We start from the raw sequence: 8348 nt of genomic DNA, 5'->3' as shown, positions 1-8348 counted from the left end.
TAACAAATGATAATTGAAGGTGTTTCCTAAAGACCATACATCATCCAAGAAATGTCACACTAATTATCATATATAAGACGATTTTTAATCAACTTATGTGGAAATTCTTTACATTGATTTAAGTTTGATTGATTCTGTGAAAAATAGCCATCAGCTATAGAACAATATCATGAATGTGTCATACACACAACAAAACTACCCAATATCTCTAGTCTTTAACATTCATTCTACATCTTAACAGATGAATAAATATATATGTAGTGGTTGAAGTTTGAACCTCAGACTGATATATTGTATTGGAGTCTCAAGTATGTTGAAATATTTTATTTTTTTACGATAAGTGTGTCAAAACATAATCGTCCCAAAAAAATTAAGGTAAATTGCCGATTAAAAGAAAGAGTACAGTGAAAGAATAAATTATTAATATTTCAAAACATGTGATATCAATCACTTATTCATTCATCAATGATTGCTATCACCAGGGGCGTAGCCCTTCTGGACAATGTGGTAGCCATGGCTACCCCAAACCAATTATTTTTATTGAATGAGTTGGTATGTTTTTTTTTTTTTTTAGGGAAGAGTTGGTATGTTTTTATATTTAGCTACCCTAAATAAAAAATATTTAGCTACCCTAAACAAATTTATTTGTCAAATTAGCATAAATAAGAAAATAAAAAAAATTACTACATGGTTGATAGATTTATTTATATTAATTTGACACTTTTGGTCTCAACAACAAATATAGAGATATCTTTTTTAAAAATAAAAGTTGTCAATACAATAGTCATAAAAAAATTAAACATATAATGAGTTTCTTGCAATTAACTTATTTGCTTACATTGAAAAAGACATTATTAGTCTATTTAGTATACAATCAATTATGAATAAAATTGACTTTTTGAAAGGCATTGTGTCCAACTTAACTTAAAAATAAAATTGACTTTTTATTTTCTTTGTTATTGTTTTATTTACATTTCATGTAAGTAAAAATTATTGTGATTTTTTTTAACATATTGGTTAAGTTTAGGATTAAATTTGATTTTAGTCTCAAGAACACTCATGATTTTAAAGTTAAGTTCCCAAGATTTTGTTTAATTTTAATCTTTAATTTGTTGTTATCGAGATTAAATGCATGACTAAAAACACTCTTCTTTTTTTCTTTTTCTTTTTGTAAAAATTTGAGAGAAAAAATGATTTTGTTTTGTAGTGACTAAACCTAAAAAGTTATAATTTATTGGACTAAAATTATATTTTATCTTTAAATTTAATATGTTGATTTAAAAAAAAAATCATTTTTCTTTAAATTTGGCCCCCGCATAATATTTATGCTAGCTTCGCCGCTGGCTATCACAACTTAATTTAAGGCTTGATATGGTAAAAATATAAGTTGTAAAACTAGCTTATTAGCTAATTATAGTTGAAAATATAGTTGATTGCTTATAACTAAAAAAATTAAGTTGTGATTGTGAATATAATTATGATAGAAAAGTTACAAGACCATCTTACATTTTTAATAAAGAACCTCGTCAAAAATGGTCGTGTAGAAGTTAATAGAAGTCACAAGACCATCTTTGACATGATCCTTATTAATAGGGGTGGGAACAGGCCAGGCCGTCCGACAGGGGCCTATGGCCTAGCCTATTTAAAGCCTAGCTCGGCCCAGCTCGTTTAATAAAAAGGTCAGGCTCAAGCTTTTTATAAAGCCTATTTACTTAAATAGGCTAGGCTAAGGCTTACAAAAAAGCCTATTAAGCTCGTCGGGCCGGCCTATTAAGCTTTTAATATATAATATGCATTTCATTATTGATAATGTTGATGCTTTATTTTTATAAACTCAAGCTTTCATTTGATTTGGCTATTTAGTAGCAGATATATAGCCCTTCGTAAGTATTTGTTATTTAGTAGAAGTTATATTTGTGTGTTTTAGGCCTTCATAAGTTTTGGCCTATTTAGTGGTAGGCTTATAGATGTTCCTAGGCCTTAGTGTAAAATAGGCTTTCAGGCTTCATCAGGCCTTTAAAAAGGCCAGGCCAGGCCTCAAAAATAAGCCTATGACGGGTAATAGGCCAGGCTCAGGCCTATAATTTTTGAAGTAGGCCAGGCTTAGGCCTTACAAAGCTCGGCTCGGCCTAGCCCATTTCCACCCCTACTTATTAATATGCAGTTAACTTATTTAGCATTGGGGTGGAATAAATTGGCATACCACATGTAAGAACCATTCTTCTATATACAACAGTTCCACCCATAACATTGAAAAATTAATTTCTTAGAAGAGATTTTAAATATGTTTAATTAATTCTAGAATATGTTAAGTTCTAATGAGTGAGAACTTAGTGTTTTTAAATTAGATTATATCATTATATATATGGCAGAAACTAGAATTTAGAAACTCAAAATGAATCGTAGGTAGAATATTCTGATTCTCTTATTTTTCACTGTGATCTAGCTAGATGATGAGTTGTTACCTTGTGTGCCTACATTTCCTCACTGATCTTACTGCCACACGTGCCTTGCCTTGCCCAAATTATTGTAGCTGTCAAAGTTATTTTCGTCCCACACATCATATTCATAGCAACCAGTTTTTGTCCTATGCTTCCAATTTTGGACTAAATTTTCATATATAGTACCCCCTATATGTCAGCCATCACAATTTATTGGTTATTGTTTAATTACATATGTAAGAGACATGGTTTGTTTGTAAGTTGTAACTTTTGTGTCTGTATTTGATTATGAATGAGGCAGTTTTTTTTCAGGTAATTGGGTCTCTATGTTTATAATTGGCAAAACCATAAATGATCATGTTTGTGTTCGTTGAAAGTGATTTATGTATTAATGAAAGTTGCTACAAATCATGAAATTTTGACGTGGGAAAAAAATGAACCAAAAATCTTATTTTATTGAATAAAAAACTATTTTTTGAACTCTTTCCTTTATAATGTGTTGACTACTTGACCTTTTTTCGGCTAGAGAGAATAAACGTATATGGTTTCTGTTTACTTACAAATTTTTATTTTATTTTTTCTGTACCAAAAAATATTTATTTTTTTGATTTCTAAAATTTGTGTTTATCATAGAAAAGGGTGAAAAAACTGATGTCATGAATATAATTATGATAGAGAAGATTGAGAGATTAATAAGGAGAATACAATTTTTTAGTGGGGTACTTAAATCTTGCTCTTATAACTCATTTTCCCATAATTTAAATAAGTTGAGTTAGCCAACTCTTGTGAGAATACATTTTCAAAAGGAGAATACAATTTTTTAGTGGGGTACTTAAATCTTGCTCTTATAACTCATTTTCCCATAATTTAAATAAGTTGAGTTAGCCAACTCTTGTGAGAATACATTTTCAAAACAAGTAAAATAATGTTTTGACATCTTAAAGATTTCTTATGTTAAATATTTTTTAGAAAATTGTAACATAAAATAGTGAGGAAAATTTATTTATTTTTGTTACAAAATAGAGACTAAAGGCCCAATAGTGAGCAAAATATTGATTTTGTATCATTATGAGTTGTGTTATTTTGACATCAAAATACATATATAATGTATGTGACACTATATATGTTTATCTTTATCTTTAGCCCAAACAAAATATTTATCTTTATCTCTTTTTTTTTTTTTTACTTCATACAAGTTACACTTATTTCAAAAATACACATAAAAAAATAAAAATATTATTTTGATATAAAAAAATATTATTTCTCCAACTTTATATACACGCAAGTGTAAAATAAGATTATTTTTTTAAGGAAAAATAAAATTATTGTATACATGTCATTAATTATGCATTCATTCATTTAATAAATTCAGAAATGATTGACTAGTCACATTCCTCAAATGATTTGGCAATCATAGGAGATAAGGGATACCTACCACAACTGAAGAAAAAAAAAAGAGCAGTATCGAAAAATAGAGCAATATAGATTAAGAAATCAGTCAATAAAAAAAAACCACAAGAGAAGTATAACAATAAGGCAATATAAAAAAAATGACAAAAAACATAAATCTGTTAAAAAAATACAACATACATAAGATATTAAGGGTGTGTTTGGGAGTTTGGAGGGGATGGGAGGGTTTTGGGGGGTGGGGAGTAGGAAAATGGAGGAGGAGGGAACAGTTTACCCTCAGCTTGTTTGGAGGACATAGATAGTGATAGAAAGGGATGTGGAAGGTTAACATAAGATTTTTTTTTTTTACCCTTTTTATTTTTTTTTTAGGGAATTTTTACCCTTTTTATTAAAATGACACTAAAATTATTAGTATTTATATAAAAAGGGTATGGCTAAACCTTGCTTGTTTTGATTGGTTTGGAGGGAAGAAGGGGTTGTCAAAAGAGAGTGAGGTGGTGTGTGTGGGAGGGGGCACGTAAGGTGGATAGGCAGGAAGAAGGGAAAATGGTGAGGCTGAAAGTGAGGTGAGTGGGTCGGGTTGTTGCGAGGAAGAAGGGTGGTGGTTTGGAGGTTTATGGGGGAGGTGAGGGAGCGTACGCAGAGACGGTGACAAGGAGGGAGGAATGTGTGTTAAATGGGGAATAAAAGAATAAGACCATCCCCAATAGTGAGATCTTAACCATTTATAGGACTTAGAGTCTCACTGAAGCATCACATTCTTAAGTGGACCCCACAATACTTTTCATTAAATTAATCGTTTAGCAATCTTTGTTCGGCGTGCTTTGTTTATTGGTGGGACCCAGTTAGAACTTTTGTCATAGATGCTGCATTGGAGTGATCGAGTACTTTTTAAATAATGTTATTAAAAAATTATAAATGAATAATGTGTGCACGTGAGATCCGTTTAAATACTCAAAATTGAGGGTCTCCATTGTAGATGCTCTAATAAGGGTACGAGGCATGGTGAGAGTGCTCATTCGGGGTGGAAGGGTTTGAAGTTTAACCCTGCTAAAGAAGACATGAAATGGGCACGTAAAAGGGTTGATGAAAAGAGTGTTTGATATTGCGACTATACCGTTGTTACAACATGAGTAATGATATTTGAACAACTATCTTGGTACAACTTTTGGGACAAAAACAATGGTATTTTGGTCAAAAACAATGGAGAGAGAAAAAGGAAGAGAGAGAATAAGAAGATAATGTGAGTATGAGAGAGAAAATTGTACAAAAATGGTTATACAAATATCATTTCTCTTACAACATATATTGGACACGAGTTTTGATGAGCTCCATGTTGTTCATGTGAGTGTTTTTAAGGTGTTTATCTTTTGTTCGGGCAAAGAGGAGGTTAAAATTATATTCCATGATTCTTTTAGTTTTTGTCAATTCTTGCAAGATTTATGTGATTGGTCTCCAAAGACTAATAAAATTATTAAAGTGATGGTTCCTAAAAAATTGATTAAAATTTTATCATTAGAGTAAAATATGTTTGGATTGATTAAAGGGTGACGTGACATTACAAATACCATCTATGAAACGAATTTTAAGTTTATTATTTTCTCTCTATTAAAGATGCCCTTAATTTCATTTCAAAGAGTAATATTAGTCATTTTTGTTTGAAATAAAAAGGATTATGGATTATCTTTTTTGGTTTAAATTGGATATCCTCTAGTTAAATAGAAAAATTATTTCTATGCTATTGTGTGTAACATACATTAATAATTTAATACGTACATGATTTGCTTATAATATTAATATGAAAAATGGTAAGGGGATTTATCAAGAAAATTAATATAGAAATTGCAAATCTCTTTAAAAAAAAACACTTTGCAAATCTAAAATTATTGTTTTCTTGCATACTAAATCAAAATTTCTTTGAATATATATTTTTTGTTTTTTCCCCTTAACTATTTGCATTGAACAGTAACTCTAGTCATTGTCCGTTGTGTCACACTCAATTTCCTTTCACGATCTTTTATTTTACCAATCACAATTTCCTTCTGTTTACATTGAGGAAAAAAAAATTAAGGGAATTGAAACTCCAAGTAGTTTTTTTTCACCTAATTATCACCACCTGGAGGACAATTTTGGCTTTATTAATGATGAAAATATTACTTTATCTCCCTTGCAAACGCATTATCCGCAAACTTTTTTTCCTTTTGATCAAGAATTATTCCCTAAAGCATGATTATGTTTGTGATCATATCGATAATTAATCATACAAAGCCATCAAAATTGACATTAAAGACATCTTAGAGATGAAGATTCATATATCAAATTAACAAGTGGCGCGTGCTAGCGTGCGCGAGCAATATATATCTCGCAGGTGCGCAAGTTAAATAATGCTATCACAGCCATTGGATTGTGATGGTGTACGTGTTCCTTGTTACACCTGATTTTCCTTTGACAAGCCACTTCTGACCCCACTCTAAACTGAGTCACCGCTTGTAGCTACCTTTTTTCCTTATTCTCAGCACTCAGCAGACACGCATATACACAACCTTTGAAATATATAGATGTTTCTGGATCTAAAAAGCCCCTTCACAGTTTTTTTGTTTGTGTTTAAATTGTTCGTTATTTGGTGTTTCCTTTTTATCAAGCGTTAGATATATTTTTGGTCCCTATAAATTTGGGAACTTCTAAATTTAATCATTACTTAATTTTAATAGGTTTTTTAATCCCTACAAAAAAAAAATACTTCTAATTTTAGTCCTTGTTACAACAAAGTTTGTTTAATTATAACTCTCAAATTTTTGAACGATTTTTTTGACACAAGTTTAGAACACCATGAAAGGTTTATTTACTAAAATTTAGAATTTTTTAACATAAACGAATTAAATATGAATTTTTTTAAAACGGCAGAAGTTAAAGATAAAATTAACAAAATCTGGACGTAGAAATCAAATTTTGCAACAATTTTTTGCAGAGAAACTTTTAGTAATGTTCTTAACACGTCAGCAAAAACTTGTTCAAAAACTCAAGAGTTTAAGCATAAATTAAACAAATTTGAATTGAGGAGGGACTAATAGTGAGTACCGAAATTTTTTTTAGGGAATAAAAGAACTATTAAAATTAAGTAAGGACTAAACTTAAAAGGTCCCAATTTTATAAGGATCAAAAACATATTTAACCCTTTTATCAAATAGCAATTATGGTTGTTCGCGGTTTGGTTTGGTTCGGTTCTGATATTAAAAGTTATCCGAACTGCAAGATAAATAAGTATGCGGTTTGATTTAGTTTGGTTGACTTTTACTATAAAATCCAAACCAAACCAATGTGGTTTGGATTGGATCGGTTGATGCGTTTTTTTAGACAATATTTTTTTTCCAACATTACAATTTTATTTTCATCGAACAATGTTCGGAACTACGTGGACGAAATTAAAACGTGCACAAAAAGTAATCATATTTTGTAAAAAATACAAAAGACTAATTTTTTTTAGGCAAAATTACACTTTTAGTCCCTTAACTTTATTTCAGGTAACAGTTTAGTCCTTTGACTTTTTTTCATTTCAATTTTGTCCTTTTGATCCATTTACATATGAATTTTTAAGCTTAAAATTCATGATTTTATTTTCTTATGGTCTTTCAGTCTTCAAATCTATGATCCTTGTCTATGTTTGCATAAGAATATTAAATTTGAAGCTTGAAAATGTATATGAAAATGGACAAAAATGACCAAATTGAAATGAAAAAAAGATAAAGGAGCAAATTGTTACTTGAAATTAAGTTAAGGGACTAAAAGTGTAATTTTGCCATTTTTTTTATCATTCTCTAAGGGTTCAAGTAGCACATAAATACATTTTATAGAAAAAGCAAAGAAGAAAATTAACAAGAGAAAAAATATGTCATTTTATTAAAGTTTTCATTGAATTTCTATGAGTATTGGTCTAGGTGATATATATTTAATTAGTGTTTTTCTTATATTGCGGTTTGGTTTGGTTCAGTTGGTAAAATTAAAACCGTAAACCGAACCAAACCATGCGGTTGAGTAAAAAAATGATCTGAATACATCCGAACCATATATAGTTTTTTGCATTTTCGATTTAGATTGGTTCGATTTGCGTTTTTTTTATTGGTTCGGTTTTGAATACCCCTAATAGCAATGATAATGAATGACAACAGTAGTTGAGTAGATTATCTACCAACAATATATGAAAGTTGATGTATAGCAAAATTCCATAATCGTCCTCTTTAAAATTCACGATCTCTTTAATTTTATGTGCATAATGGTCATTTTGCATAATTTAATTTAATTGTTTTAATATTTTTTTAAATTAATCATGTATAATGGTCATCAAAACTTTAACAAATGTCCACGAATAACTATGAAATTAATTAATATGTTAAAAAAATTACAGATAATGTCATAACAACTCTAACAAATTTTCACGGATAACCATGAAATCAATTTATTTGTTTTTTAACAAATAACTTAAAAACAAATATTATGATG

Source organism: Medicago sativa, chromosome 5 (genome assembly GCF_051527215.1).
Source record: "Medicago sativa cultivar Bolivia chromosome 5, Bolivia_mono, whole genome shotgun sequence".
NCBI classification, from domain to species: Eukaryota; Viridiplantae; Streptophyta; class Magnoliopsida; order Fabales; family Fabaceae; genus Medicago; species Medicago sativa.
The sequence above is the reverse complement of the archived record's forward strand: the minus strand, read 5'-3'. Positions refer to the sequence as shown.